The 15,827-nt window shown below is 46.9% G+C and overlaps 1 protein-coding gene across 1 annotated transcript in view; it reads right to left on the minus strand.

The window, feature by feature from the left end:
• The window catches only part of Coq8a (coenzyme Q8A), a 28,185-nt gene extending 22,009 nt beyond the window's left edge, over window positions 1–6,176 (minus strand). The window contains exon 1 of the mRNA XM_050143078.1: window positions 6,060–6,176. The gene's annotated coding sequence lies outside the window, so the exon portion shown is untranslated. The remainder of the gene's footprint in view (window positions 1–6,059) is intronic.
• Window positions 6,177–15,827: the final 9,651 nt, after the last annotated feature.

A 15,827-nucleotide genomic window follows, 5' to 3' on the forward strand; every position in this document is an offset into this window, starting at 1 on the left:
AAATGCGGTTATTCTAAAAGAGTCCGTTGTGCCCATCCCTACAGCTATGTTGTCTGTGGTAACAACGAACTCCACTGATTTAGAATTCTCCCAGGAATTTCACATCAAGAAAACAAAGTGGCTAAAGATAGGCCAGCTGCAGGGGAAACTTTTCTCTCAAAGATTATTTGCATCTTGTCAGCCCTTGTTGCAGGAGTGTGAACCCTGGACTGTGGCCAGTCACGGCCGACCCACACCTAACAGGAAGAGCCTAACTTAAGTATGCATATCTCTTGTCTTCTGTTTACATGCTACCCTCATGTTAGGACCTCGGTGATGGATCGGGGCCTGCAGGGCTGGGTGTCGCTGGATCCCTTCTTAACGTGGCCACACTGAAGAAATCTCCTTTTTCTGGTTTTCACTCTTACTTTTGCTCTTTTAAATTGGCTTGTTATCAAAGATGAGTGGCTAAGCCTGGCTTGTTAGAGCAGCTAGGTCATAAAGCCTGACCCCAACTCAGAACACTACTGTCTATTTTTATAAATAAAGTTGTACTGTAGACTCCAATTCTTCCAAGACATCTAGAGAGGTCGCCAGAACTGTATCCTAGCATACCCGTGAGGATGGTACTGGGACAAGGATTGCCACCCTGCCAAGCTCAACTCCTTACATCCAGGAATGAATCTGACCCCTATTCAGAGGCTGGAGACCACCTTTTACTGGGTTATCTAGAGGAAGGTAACCCCTGCGTGGTCAGGAGTGGGAGTAGGGGGATGTCAGATGCCAATTCCCTGCACAGATCCTCACAGCCGTAACAGCTAACCACCTGCATCCCTTTCCTCATCCCCCTACCCAGGAAAAGCACTCAGTCCGCAGCGTGAGCTCTTAGGAGTCCATCACCTCGTAACACATTCCTAGATGCTCTAACCAGTTCTTGCCAGGAAGCACTGAGGACATTCAGAGACAGGGATGTCGGCTGAAAGACACAGGCAGGTGGACAGGCAGCAGACAGGGATGCACACTGCTCCTCCCCAAGCCTCATACAAAGCCCCTCTTGACTAAGGAACATTAGTCAAACCCTAGAGAGCCACACTGGCTGGTCAGCCTGCCCTACACAAGAAGCGGGTCCTCAGAGCTGCTCTCCATGAACCCCAGCCAGATGCAGCCCTGGCAGCAAATACAATTCCACACTACCCTGGAGGCTGGGGCAGGAGGATCACGAGTTTGAGACCTGCTTGAACTACATAGCAAAATCCTATCTCAAAAAATGTACATATTTTAAAAGTATTTGGTACAGACTGATCACTGGTCTAAAGCACGGCTCTGCTGCCAACATGCAAGTTAAATTATACAAGCGTGGTTTTGAGCCTCAGTTTCCTCGCCTGCACTAGATCTTTTACATGGAAGTATGAGGGTGTTTAGGGCATTCACTGGGCATCCAGAGCCATTGGTTGGTGCGGTTATTAACTCTACGACCATGCAGGAACCCTGGTATAGACCTGGTGAAAGCGAAAGCACAGAGATAACCGCTAGTGTCTTCACTTCTGAGTCAGGGAGACAGGCAGTGCTGGGAAGAACAGGCTGGTCCTCACCAGGGCGGTTTATTTAGCGGTGAGGTATGAGGCACCACCCAGGAGAGGTGATTCAGTATGCTGCTGACAGCTAGCTTAAGACACTTTGGAAACACACTGGACATAAACAATCAGAAAGTCCCACACCTAGAGCCGAACACAGGCTCTATGTCCTCGCCTCCCTGGTCCCCTAGACACACAGACATTGGCATGGCAACAGCAGCACACCATTCAAAAGCAGTGTTCAGAGGAGTCAGGCTGCGAGTCGTCCAGCTGACTTGACGAGTCTGCAGACACACTTTTCCTCTATCCGTCCCAATCCTGTCTACAAGAGAGGATGGGGAAAGGGAAGAGGAAGAGGAGGCAGCAGGGAGATGCTGTTCAGGAAGAAAGTCACCCTGGCTATTCACAGGACGTTCTAGGCCAGAGAAGGACAAAACAACAAACCTGGCCACAGCAAGGTCCAGTGTTAGCTACCAATACCTCTGCAAGCAAGAGTCACCAAGTTGCTCTTCAATTTCTCAAATAACTGAGACGTTTGTAAGAGTGTCAAGTGGTGACCACCTGCAATTCAGCAGCAATTTATTCTGCTTCCCCGCTCCATACCAGCAGTGGAGACAAACACCTGGCATGCTGTGTGAACAGTCCCCAGAGCGTATCATCCGGCTCGGAGAACAGATGTCCTCTACTTCCTGGACAGCACACGTAACAGGCTACAGGTGACAGACTGACAGCAGAAATGGGTTTCTAGCTTCAGACCTTGGGGACACCAGTTCTGCTCTGGGCCACCCCATTTCCCCATGTGTAACCATGACAGTACAGTTTACCCTTGGAGTACAGAAGGATGCCAAGGAGCCACCCAGAGCTCTTTCTGAAGTGATCCTTTCAGATTTAACCAGGTCTGCAGAAAACGACGCTTAAAAGAATTAGGAAAGACCCATCTAGACATTCTACGAAAAAGGAGGAGCAGCTGCAGCACCATCTTCACAAAAGTGCAAGCAGAAAGCCTGGACCTCAGCAGAAGCCCAGTGCAGAGTAGAGGCAGAAAGTGGAGAAACACCTCTGTGCTGGAAATTCCATCTGTCTGTCTCTATCTCTGTCACTCTTTCTCACACACACACACACACACACTCAACAAATACTCACACACGCACACTCACACACAGAGAGCTTTCCCTTCCAGTGACCCCGCAGGATACCCTGTCCCTCCCATACTTAGCCCAGGATGTCTATTCCCTCTGTAACAGACCTTTTTGCTGCTTTGCTCCGTCTACCTTAGAACACTGGCAGTCAGATATGAACACCTTCTAATTCTTGGTCCCTCATCTCAGCCCCTCCTCCCTTCTCTTTCAGCCTTCTTCTTATGCCTGTCTCTTTTTACAAATCCCTGTTCTTTCAATCCCACCGTTCATGCCCAGCATCCCTGAAGCAGACACAAGCAAGCTCCTGCAGACTCTGCTCTCTTAGGAACGAAGTATGAATGCCCCCTGCTGCCCCTGTGTGATGCCTGAAGTGTGAGCCAGCAGGACTCTCCAACCTACCTCCGCCACTGCTGTCCACTTCCTGCTCCTCATGTGTTCCGACCACTCTCCCTCCTGGTGGGCCTCATCAGCTTCCTCCACCAACCTCTCTTCACCTGTGCCACAGCTGAGCCAGCTCAAGCTGGTCCTAGTTCTGCCTGCCTCCCCTCTGTGCACGGTCTTCTGGGCTGCTTGCTTCTCTCCACGGGCTAATCAAGGCCTTCCCCATTCTCAGCCAGGTAGGCTCTCGGAACCAAGTTTCGCACATCTGTACTACACATCCATCCCAGCACTACAAGCAACCACAAGGCAACAGAACTCTGAAGGGTGATGAAATTAGTTTAACTTTGATTGTGCTTGTGGTTAAGTGATACTTTTTTCAACTGTATGAAAAACGGGTGAATCTGGTGCAACCAAATTATATCTTAATAAAAAAGGATGGAAAAGAAATAGTTCCAATGGCACTCAGCCGTCATCCGTCTGATACTAACATCATCACCTTCCCCAAATTAGTTCTTCCTCCTGTGGTCTCTATTTCCAGTAATGACTCCATTGCACAACTCCGTCCCGGTCTAGAACCCTGGCCCAGTGTCCCATCTGCAGATACTCAGTCCAAACCCTGAGTCCTATGGTCCCTCTGATTCCACCACTGGTGACTCAGGTCACCCTCAGCCCCTCACTCCCGTTCCTATCACATGTGCAACCACAAAAGAAACAGGCCTGTTGAGCTCGCCCCTTGACCTCCTTCCCCCTGCTTCTCCCCAGTCCTGAACTGTCAATGGGAATGTTAGAGCTATTTCCGGTTGCCAAACCAAGACGACTCTTCAAATATCCCTGTCTAATTTTGCACACAGCTCTGGTTTCAACTGACAAGATAATGACTCAGTGCTGGTGGCTCTTAATGGAAAATTATCCTGCCAAGTTTCAAGCTTCCCAATAATAAAGTCACTTTAAGAAGGAAGTGACTGCCCTTCCAGATCCCTACTATGGGTAACAAAGGGCACCCCAGAAACCTCCCAGTTGGGGTATTCCCTCTAGCAGAAGCCCACAGGATCAATTAAGAAGTACAAATTCACGGTAGAGGCTTGGGATATTTTTCTTACCCAGCGCATTTATCCAGTGCACTATCTCTCATCTTTTCTGAACAGCTATCAATTTAGGACCTAATAAGTTCAACACCTAAACTCTGGGCTACACTGAAAGCAAACTGTAGACTCAAAGGCAAAGCCTCTTCCTCTGCACAAAAAGAAATGGGGCATGGTTTCCGATAGTGATCAACTGTAAGTGAATTCTACACTCTACCTGTGCACCTGTGCACATGTGCAAGTATGCATGGTGGTGTGCAGCCACAGTCCCTGAAGACATGGGCATGCTTTCCTTCCATATTACAAGACACAAAGATGTCCAGGCAAACAATGAAGATTGGTCCCACTTGTTCGCTCACCATCGAAGAACCAACCTATGGTGGCTTCCTGTGCTTGCCCACTAAGTCTCCCAACATTCCTATGGGCAGACAGTGGAAAACACTGCCAGTTTTCCACGAACTCAAACTTTGATCCTATCCAGTCACATTCAGTCACAAAAGCCCATGGTTTTTCTGCTTTCTTCTGGGAGGTTTCACCTGTACACTCAGGGTTTCTCTGTTAAAGCCTCATCCTCACGGCTTCCCCCGATTGTTTACAGCAGGAACATAACACCGTCCTAAATTTCTCAACTACTTGTTGACAGGTTGCAGAGAGGTTGCTGGCAGCATGGGATGACCCTGTCTGGAGTCTTGCCTGTGTGGTTCTCTACCAAATTTGCCCTCCTGTGGTATCTGGTAATGTCTGGTGACATTTTCAATCGCCACAATTGGTGGGACAGGGGAGCTCACTATTTGCTTAGTGGATCCAAGCCAGGGATTTTGCTACACACACTACAAGACACAAGACAAGCAGACACAGTAAACAATTATGGATCCAAAATGTTAATAGTCTGGAGTTGGAAAGCTCTGTCTTAGGTGGTTCACTAGCCCAGAGAATGCCCAGATTGCCTGCTACACTTTGCCTTTGAGTCACATGGTCTAAAAAAAAAAATCACAGTTCAGTTGTCCTCATTATTTGCAAGGTTAAATATCAAATCCAAAGCCATTCTCTGAGTCTTAGGATGTTGCTCTTGTGAGCACAACCCCCTCTAGACCCTTCTCAAAAGGGCCTTTCTCACTCCAGAAGTTTCCCAAAAGCCTTCCTGCCAACATGGCCCACCATCCACAGCACACCTAGAAGACTGGCCTGGTTACTAGTCCAAATCCTTGGACAAGGTGGTCAGCCTGGCACCCCCAGCTCCAGGGTCCTGTCCCACTGACGCGAAGCACAAGAGAGCATGAGGCAGTTTTCTTTTAGGCTGCAAGCCCAACCCAGAGTCTGCACACAGCCTCTACCCCTTCAGGAAGCCCGCCCCAACGGAGTTCTGTCCCCTCACACTTAGAACTGTGGCTTGGCTGACTGATTTGACAGCTTCTGTGCTGAACGAGGGGACTCAATCCAAATGGCTCGCGAGAGCACCAGTGTCTGGCAAAACAAGAAGAAGGAGCAAAAAGCGAAGAAAAGGAACAAGGAAGGGACGCCTTCCTCGAGTTCACCCCAGATCTAGCTGTGAAACCCAAGAGCTGGTTGGGGCACAGAAGTCGTAGTTCTGACACAAACTGCAACCAGAGCTCGAGGCACCCTGCGATGTTCTGGGGAGTTCAGAGAAACATTCTGAGAAAGGCAGCCACGTGCATGGACCACGCAGAGGCCGGGCAAGCGAGCTCCAGATGCCTCCCGGAACCCACGGCTCCAAGCACGGCCCTATGCTCGCTGGGCCAGACTCAGGACGGGAGACCGCTGCACTCCAGCCTGGCCCCGAGGCGCCGCGGCTGCAAAGCAAATTCGCAAGCCCAGGCCGCGTTGTCACTTGAAGGGACTCCGGGGTGCTGGGGTTAGCAGGGGGCCGGCACGGGCAGCCTTACCCGGCTGCAGGAAGGCAGGCTCCTCCGTCAGCTGTGCAACGCCTCCCCGCGCTGCAGGCGTGAGAGCGCAGGGTACACGCTCCAAATCTGTTTACCTTCTAGCCCGCGCGCGCACGCCCCCGCTCCTCTTGCCCCGCCTACTATCCTCCTATTGGCTGCTCCTCTCAGATTACCCCGCCTACTAGCCCTCCCATTGGCTGCGCCGCCCGTAAACTGACCCAATGCCACAGGACGCAATGGGAGCGTGCTCGGCCCGCGGGCACGCTGCTCACAGCCAATAGGGACTGAGAGCAGCCAATGAGAGGCCGCTCTAGAGGGCATGGGTTCCTTCTCCGCCTGTTCGCTGCCCTTTCTCCGGGTTGGGAAAGCGGTGCTGCTGTTCTGCGCGTGCGTTCTGATGGTTGGCACGCGTTCACAGGGCGACCTCGAGTTTAGCCTCCTGCGGGCCTTGGCAAGAAGGCCTCAGAAGCTCAGGTGGGACCACAGAGGCCCCTGTTGCCCTGTGGTGAGGCTTCCCAGGTTCCCCAAAAAGACGTGGCGGTGACACCAAGGCCACACCCTCTCCAGGTCTGTCTTTAGACTAATTGTGCTTGCCAAAACAAAACAAGTTGAAAGAAACGGCCCTGAGGAGCGCACTGGAGTACCCCAGTCTACCCACAACGCCCCGCAGAGCTGCATACCCTGAGAAGATAGGATTGCAACAGGATCCATCCTGCGCCACCCTTGTACCACATGGGAGAAAATACCTAGCCTGCATGCCTTTCCAAGATGCTTTTGCTCCGGCTCAGCCCTTGCTCCTGGCAATGCCAGGCCAACTTCCGTCCTAAAGTACCTAAGAAATCGCTATCCACCCCGGTGATTTATTTTTCATTTTCATCAAATTAATAATTTTGACCTTATTCCTTGGGAGAATAATGACCTGTTTTTTATAGTTAAGATCATTTCTCTTTATCTGATAAACACACACACGATTTCCTCATTCCTGCAAGAATTCCTAGAAGCTCTTTTTCAGATATGTAAACAGTATTGTGGTTGTGTTTTTTTTTAATCCTTAGGATTTATGGATACATTTCAAATTACTGGAAAATGATAGGGTGTATGGAACTAGCTTCAAAATATTCAAGGGCTGAAGAAGTGAATGGGCTATGACTTGACAAACTTGTGGAAGGTACTGCGCGATTCTAATTGGTCTTAATAATAACCCCCCAGTCAGATTTCGAGGTAATGCTGAAAGATCAGAGAAGCAAAGCAGTCAGCCACTAATTCTTACCTCCACCGAATCCTCGGACCCTAGTGGGCCATACCCTCAGACTGAATCCTGAGCTCCTGTCTCTTCCCATCCTCTCTCTGCCCAGCCATATCAGTTCCCGTCTCTACCTCCCTAGTGCTGGGATTAAAGGTGTGAGGCCCCACCACTAGGCTTCGTGTCTCTTTTAGACTGGCTCAATCTCTTCCATTCTCCTCAAAACCCATCTAGCCAGGCTTTGATAGTTTGGATCTTGGGATGTTTTTCTCAAAGCCCACTTGTTAAAGTCTTGCTCCCGAGAGACTACTATGGAGAGGCTGTCAAATGTTTAGAAGAACGGCTTAATGGGAGGAAGTCACATCACTGGAGTTGTGACTTTATATGGAATTTGGGAACCTGGGACCCTTCTCTGTCATGCCATGAGGTAAGCAGTTCTGCCCACTACACCATTCTACCATGACATGCAGCCTTCTGAGGGTCCCCCAAAGCAACAGCCCAACAGACCAGGGCCTGAACCTCCAAAACGGTGAGCCAAAATAAACCTTGCCCGACTTTAAGTTGGTAAGCTTGAGTATTTTGCTACATTCTTTAGAAGGCTTTTCTATTTCTTTTTAGAAGGCGTTTCTATTTCTTTAAAATTACATTTTTAGAAGGCTTTTCTATTTCTTTAAAATGCAGGCTTTGAACATGCAGGTTGTGATTTGGATCAAAATTAAGAAGTTCTGTCATTGTTTCTATATTATTTCTGTCAGTCTTATTTCTCCAAGACATATATATATATATGTGTGTGTGTGTGTGTGTGTGTGTGTGTGTGTGTGTGTGTGTATACATATATATCTGTATACCTGATGTTATACCCTTCACTTTTTCAGGCTGAATAATTTCAGTGGACTTTTCCCAGCTGTGCTGCTTCTTTCTCTGCCCCTTGCATATGCTGTCCAGCTCCACTAGGGAACTAGTCACCTCACTAACCGTATTTTTCAGCTCTGAAGCATCTTATTACTCTTCTCATTTTTTCGCATCCCTATTTGTGTGGTGTCATTCTTATATTTTGGGGGTTTTAGACATACTTCCAATCAGTTCTTTGAATATATTTGAAATAGATGATTTAAGGATTTTGCATAGTTAGCACAATATCTTTTATATTTCCTCTGAGTATAGGCTGTTTGTTCTTATAGCTTTGTGTATCTTGTACTGTGGTTAAAAATTGATATTGTAATACTGTAGAACTTTAAGACAATTCTGAAGCCATTTCTGACAATTCTGAGCCCTCTCAGTCTCAGCAGTAATGCTCCCCCTCTTCCCCCCTGGGAACCAAGGACCTAACAATTGCCCACACACGAAATGAAATGTTGGGAACTTTCCATCATCTCCCTTAGTCCTTGTGAATGTTCTCCAAATAGAACTCAGTTATTGAATAGGGGCAAGATAACCCTTTGGTGTTGACTCAGTTACTAATGTTTTGACTCAGGCCCTGGGAAAGGGGCAAAGTGACCCTTAGATGTTTTCCCTTACCTCACCTGATCTGGCAACCACTCTCCAGCCAGTTATTGGTAATAGCCTTTTTGAATAAGCCACTCATAATAGTTAAAGAATAACCCCCAGACACCCCTTTCCTTCTGTGGCTTTTTCCTTTAAAAATAGCCTGTACCAGCCATTCGGGGTCTTTCTAGCCTCCTGAATGCTGGAAGACCCTGTCATGACAGAATTAATAAAAATCCTCATGCTTTTACATCAGCTGTGGTGTGAGAGATGGTCTCTTGGGGCGACTCCTCCTCGGTGATTGGATTCTAGGGTCCAACAACACAACATGACATCTTTGCAAATCAGACTCTCCTTTCTCCCCAGGATCTATGGCTGTTATTTCTTATAGTTGTTGTTTGATGACTTTTCAAAACTAATATGTAAAGTCTGTATTTTCTTCTTGTGTGTGACTACCCAAGTCTCTATTTAGGTTACTAACCAGGTTAAAAAAAAAAAAAAAGGACAGATTCTCATAAATGCCTGGAACCAGTAGGTCACCTGCTCCCAGCCACTGGGTGCTTGTTGGAGCATGCCTTCAGCACTCAGCCAAAAAGGTGGCAGCTCTGCCTTAACCAACTTCCTGCTTGCACAATCTCTGGGTCACTCAGAGGTGAAATCCAAGGGCCTTCTCCAGTTGTTCCTGACCCTAAAATGGCCAGCCACATGCATGGCTGTTAGTGGTTCTGGGAGTATGTGGACATCCCATTCCCCCCTCAGCTCCTTTCACACTTTTAGTTAGTCTGTTGTTTACCCAACCACTTCAGACAGCTGAGCAATTAAAGGAGGTACCTGTGGTGTTGCTTTGTGGACAAAGGCCTTCTAAGAAAAAGGCTCCCTGCAATAGGGAACTTAGGTTGAATCAGATAGACAGTCTTTTTCAAAGGGGTCCTCCAGAAACCACTAGATGGTACAAAGAATGGCAGTTCTTGGAGGAGAAGGATTCATATTTCTGGCTCCATTTTGCTCCCTGAGATGGTAACCTGGCTATGTCATTTTTAAGACTTCTGTGTAGCCAGCAGGAGTGAGGGGGCTGTAGCACAATTAATAAAAACCAGCGACAGAATTGGGGTTCAACCTGAAGATCAGAAAAGCAAAACAGCCAGCCACTGGCTCTTACCTCTACCTCAGTCCAAAATGGCGATCCCGCCTCCAGGAATCCTCAGAATGAGACTGTGTGTGTGAGCTATCTCCTCCCGTCTTATATTCCTCTCTAGGACTTGGATTAAAGACACATACCACTACCATCCAGTTTCTATGGCGAACTAGGTGGCTACTGGGATTAAAGGTGTGTGTCACCACTGCCTGATTTGTAAGGCTGATCAGTGGGGCCGTTTTACTCTCTGAACTTCAGGCAAGCTTTTTTTCTTAAACTAACAATGCAATGTCACTAAAAGGGGCTAAGACTGGAGCAAGCTGAAAAATCTAAAATGCAGCCCTTTTTCTTCAATACATATTCTCTAGGTTGCTGCAAACCTTCTGTGAGTTGTCAGAGTTCTAAAGGAAAGAATATTCAGTCTTTGCCAGCTTCTCCATCATCTTAGTGGAGGGCGGAAATTTCACATCTTTGCCATTTTGCCACCTCCTTCTAAAGACAGTCATTTGGCTTTAGCCCGCAAACATCACCTTCCGTTTCTGTAACCCTCCTAGTAATGGAGATATTCTACAAAGACACTTATTTCCCTCCTTTTGGCTGTCAGACTTTGGAAACAATGGAGCCCAAGAAATTGGAGTTTCCCCAGGAGACTATCTATGCTGGGGGAAGGAAAGGAGTGAAGGCTGGCGCCAGTCAGGGTGGGGATGGGGGTTGTCTCCTGGAGGGCTTCACACAGTTCCGAGTGTGTCAGACCACCATGCAGGAGAGACTGGAGCTGATACCGCCATGAACAGGACCACACCTTGACCAGGGCAGCTTAGTTACGCCTCCCTAGGCATTCTGTTTGAACCTAAACCTCATGTCAAGACCCTGAAGATTGACTTGGGCGTGGGCCACTGGACGTTTTGTTTCCTTTACCAGGGTGACCACACAGAAAACATCTCTCCTGCTCTGCAGTACCACTCGTTGGTTTAATTAGCCTATGAGGGAGACAAGCTTGTTCAGGCTGCCCAGCCCAGACTCTGACCCTAACAACTCAACACTTCTGAGAAGTAGTCATACCTTCCACTGCTGAGCCCCGAACCTTGGCATCCTCCTTGACACCTGTTCCTATCTCACCTCACATCAGACCCAAGCCCAAATTCTCCCGGTCCGTCTTCAGGATGACTGCTGAGGCAGCATCACCACTGCCCTCAGCTGAGCCAGCATCACTTAGCACCTGCGTCATCAGGCAGCTCACTGGTCCTCTGTCTCTTCACGTCCTCCTACAGTGATCCTTTGTTTCCTTCTAAAGCAACAGGCAGACAATCCCAGTTCCAGATTCTCTTCCTGCTGTGGGCTTCTCCTCTCACCCAGAAGAGAGTGCTCCCCGAGACTCAGCCTGACCACACCCCTGGGCATCTTTCAGGTCTCCTCTTCAACCGCCACTTGCTTTTTCTCACTTTACTCCAGTTAAAAGGCCTCCTTGATATACTCGAAAGTGTGAGGACAGTCTCAGCTCAGAGACTGCTCTGGCGCTCCCCTGTCCGGAACTTCCTCGTGGCTCGCTCGAATGTTTCACACCCTTCCCTCACCATATGTCGCCATACTGTTCTACCTGACCCTTATTTGGTAGTAAGGGAGCCCACCTCTCCTTTATCTTAGTTTTCTTTCTGTCCCTGGTGCTGTTTGTTACTGGAGGTATTCGTTCGGTTATCTGGAATGTCGGTTCCATGAGAACAAAAACTCTCTCTGGTTCTCCATTGTATCTCTAGCGCCTGGCACAGCTGCTGGCCAACAGAAGGTGTTCAGCACTGACTACGCAGTCTGGGTAGAAGTCTGACTCTCTCTCCTACTGTATGACCTGGAACTAACTAAACTTTTTGTGCCTCGGTTTCCCCTGTATAATAGATATGTACCCGTATCTCCTAGGTGGTTGAGAATCAAGCGAGTGAGTATATGCAAGTACTTAAGGCACATTGTGCCTGTTGTGTATTTAATGATAATAACCCAGCATTCTAATTCATATCATGTATTCAAGAATTCAAATACTATCCAGATTTTCCAAAAATTATTTTTATATATCTAAAATACATTGAAACTAAAAAAAATAAATTTAAAAAGGGCTAACATTTTCTGCAATTTCACCTAATTCCTTGCCACTCATACCTCAAGAACTTTTGCATTCTCAGTGGTCGCTGCTCCCTAGAGACAGCTGACAAGGGGTCTTGTCATCAGCTCATTTACTTGGTTACATTTGTTGTTTTTGCTTGTTTTCAACGCATTTACTTAGTTATTTCATCTTTTGGGTTTTTTTTTGTTTTGTTTTGGGTTGTTTGTTTGTTCGTTTGTTTTGAGACAGAGTTTCTCTGCATAACCCATCCTGGAACTTGCTCTGTTTACCAGGCTGGCCTTGAACTCACAGAGATCTGTCTGCCTCTAGCTCTCAAGTGCTGGGATTAAAGACATAAGCTACCACCACCGCCAGGTCTCATCTTTTACTTTTTATCAATAAATCAAAGTACAGTCCTAGCTCATAATACTTGGTAAATCAGTTTCTATTATTGGGTACAGCAGTCTCTTTAAGCTGGAAGAGCATAATTTTCAATAATAACTTCCAGACTTGGAGGATGTCTTGAGGCACACTTGCCGAATTATAAAAGTCAGGCTCCACATGCCTAGCTGTGTTCAGGATCAGGATTCCCTGGGATTCCTGGGCCTTTTGCCTGTCATCATGCAGCTGAGACTATAAACAAGTCTGCCTCATGCTCAAAACCAGAGCCAGCCCACGAGGAGCTGTTCTGAGGGACGAGCAGCCCAGTGTGGCTTAAGTCACAGCCTGAGTCACAGCCTGGACACCTGTTTTCCACAGCCCCAGAGCTGTCAGGGGTTTGTATTACAGGAACAACAGATATTTAATAACTCTTTTACTCACTTAATCCAACAGGAATTAAAACCGATTCTGGGGCTGGGGTCTGCCTCCGTGGCCCAGTGCCCTGAATTCTTGCTTCTACAATGCAAAAATGAGCAAGATTCTGTTACTGGAGAAATGAGGAAATTAAAATTTTCAGTATACCTCGACCAATACAAACTGCCTGAGAAATCCTGGATTAAATAATCATTGGACTCCCTCTTGCCATAACATGCCTTAGTTATTAAAAAGTTTTTGAACTTTTTGATACATTTATTTTACTCTTTAATTAGTTAACATAGTCACTTAATTTGTAAACAATTTATTTTTAAAATACTTATTGTGGCCAAGTTTGTTGATGCATACCTATAATTCCCAACACGTAAGACTCCTAGGCAGTGTATCCAATAGAACAAAATAAAACAAAAGTCACTGGCTGTGAAAAGTGTCCCCTGCCTCCTTGCCTACTTCCCAAATTCTCCCCAATATCCACAACCTCCCACACAAACACTCAAGGCTCTTGTTCCTTCACTAAAGGACTTCAGCTACGTAAGTAGATACAAACCCACACATAGACAAACATAATGCTCTAGTCAACTGTTGTTCTTGTTGGGTTTGGTTTGGCTTTTTAAAGATAAGATTTCTTTATGTATCCCTGACTGTCTAGAACTTATTCTGTAGACCGGGCTGGCCTCCATTTAGAGATCCAACTGCCTCTGCCTACCAAGAGCTGGAATTAAAGGTGTGTGCTACCATACCTAGTCTTCCCCCCCCCCATTTAAAAATAACAACTTTAGAGGATGGAGAGATGGCTCAGTGGCTAAAAGCACCTGTTACTCTTGCAGGGCACCTGGGTTTGGTTCCCAGCATCTACAATTGTCCATAGCTCCACTTTCAGAGGATCTGGTGTGCTCAGACTTACACAGGTACCAGGCATTCATGTGGTGCACATACATGCAGGTAAACAAAACAATAGACATAAATCTCTTTTTTTATCTTAAATAATAGCTGTATGATGGAGGAAGGTCATTGATTAAAAAATAAAGAAACTGCTTGGCCCTCATAGGTTAAAACATAGGTGGGAGGAGTAAACAGAACAGAATCCTGGGAGGAAGAGGAAGTGAGCTCAGAGGCCATGCTCCCCTCTCCTGGGCAGACTCGATAGCTCTGCTCTCTGAGACACACGTGATGAAGCTCCAACCCAGGATGGATGTAGGCTAGAATCTTCCCGGTAAGCGCACCTTGGGGTGCTACACACATTATTAGAAATGGGCTAGTCTAGGTGCGAGAGTTAGCCAAGAAGAGGCTAGATATAATGGGCCAAGCAGCGTTTAAAAGAATATAATTTGTGTGTTGTTATTTCGGGTAAAGCTAGCTGGTGGCGGGAGCTGGGGTGGCAGGAATGCAACCGCAGCTCCCACTACAGCTGTAGGTCCTGGAGAAATGGCTCAGTGGTCAAGAAGATTCCACCAATCTTACAGAGACCTCAAGTTCAGTTCTCAGAACCCACAGTGAGTGGCTGAAACCCCAACTCTAGGAGGAGTCGATACCTTTGCCTCCATGAGCATAAATATTTATGCGCACATGGGCACACACATACATACACTTTTTAAAAGTACGGCTCTAGAGAGATGGCACCATGGTTACAAGCACTTGCTCTCTCAGAGGACCTAAATTTGATTCCAAGCATCCATGTCATGTGGCTCACAACTGCCGATAACTCCAGCTCAAGGGGATCCAATGCCATTTTCTAGCTTCCATGACACCTGCACACATGGGGAATACACATAGACACACATATGTGCACATAAATAAAAATTTTAAGATAATAATAATAGCTTTAAACTCTTTTCCAATCAACGCATAGGGTGACTTTACTCTTTTTTATCAGGGTTACATTATACGGATGAACCATGATTTCTTTTTTTTTTTTTTAAATGTTGGATTTTTATTTCTTTTCCTTATCTTTTTAAAAAGATTTCTTTGCTTTTATTTTGTGTGCATTGGTGTTTTGCCTGCATATATGTCTGTGTGAGTGTGTCAGGTCCCCTGGAACTGGAATCACAGGCAGCTGTGAGCTGCCATGTAGGTGCTGGGCACTTAACCCGGCTCCTCTAGAAGAGCAGCCAGTGCTCTTAATCACTAAGTCATCTCTCCAGCCCCAAATGAGGATTTTCTAGCAGTCTCCTTGTCCTGCAGATGGTTTCTATCCTTTGCTTTATAAACAGTGCTGTACTCTGAAGTGCATACCCTTGTTTTCAAACTGTTACTAACTGGGATCTAAGCAGGATGGATTAGTGGTACACTGAGCAGGCCGGGGCAGGGCCCACCATGCTGAGGACCATGGGTCACTGACTCCAGGATTATTTGTCGAACCCCCAAATAGAGGTAAAAACACAAGGCAAACAGATCCTGTCTGGGGCCCAGGAGTTATTTTAAAATACAGTACAATATCATACATTGGGACATGTATTTTGTGTGCTGGGGTGGCACTCGGAGCCTTGGGTCTGCTAGGCAAAACTTTGCAGGCTATAATCTGAAGTCAGCAGACTTTCCGAACTCCAGGCCTAAGAGAGCAACTGAGGAAATCCCAACCCTGTTGAACTGAGGAGGACTAATTACTGTAATTAGCTGACTGCACAATTAGCAATCATTAAGCTCACTGCTCCCCACAGCTGGAAACGCCCCAGCTCAGCCCAGTTACAACAAACTGCTGTTTTCTCTGCATCAGCGTTGCCTGCGCTTGGAGCGAGTGTCTGCCTCCTCGGGAGGCCACTGCTACTTTCTGTCAGGCTCGTTTCTTTACAGCACACTGCATTGCACAAACATTAGCCAAGGATGTTGCCAGCTTAGTTATTCCATTGAAATTGAGATATAATGTATATTTAGCAAAATGCACAGATATTAAGTCTACATCTTTTTTTTTTTTTTTTTTTTTTTGAGACCAGGTCTTCCTCTGTAGCCATGACTGGCCTCAGGCATACAGAGCTCAACCTGCCTCTGCTGGTGAAGGAG

The sequence above is a fragment of the Alexandromys fortis genome, unplaced genomic scaffold, assembly GCF_014885135.2.
Source record: "Alexandromys fortis isolate MF-2015 unplaced genomic scaffold, M_Fortis_MF-2015_v1.1 scaffold_51, whole genome shotgun sequence".
In the NCBI taxonomy this organism is placed as follows: Eukaryota; Metazoa; Chordata; class Mammalia; order Rodentia; family Cricetidae; genus Alexandromys; species Alexandromys fortis.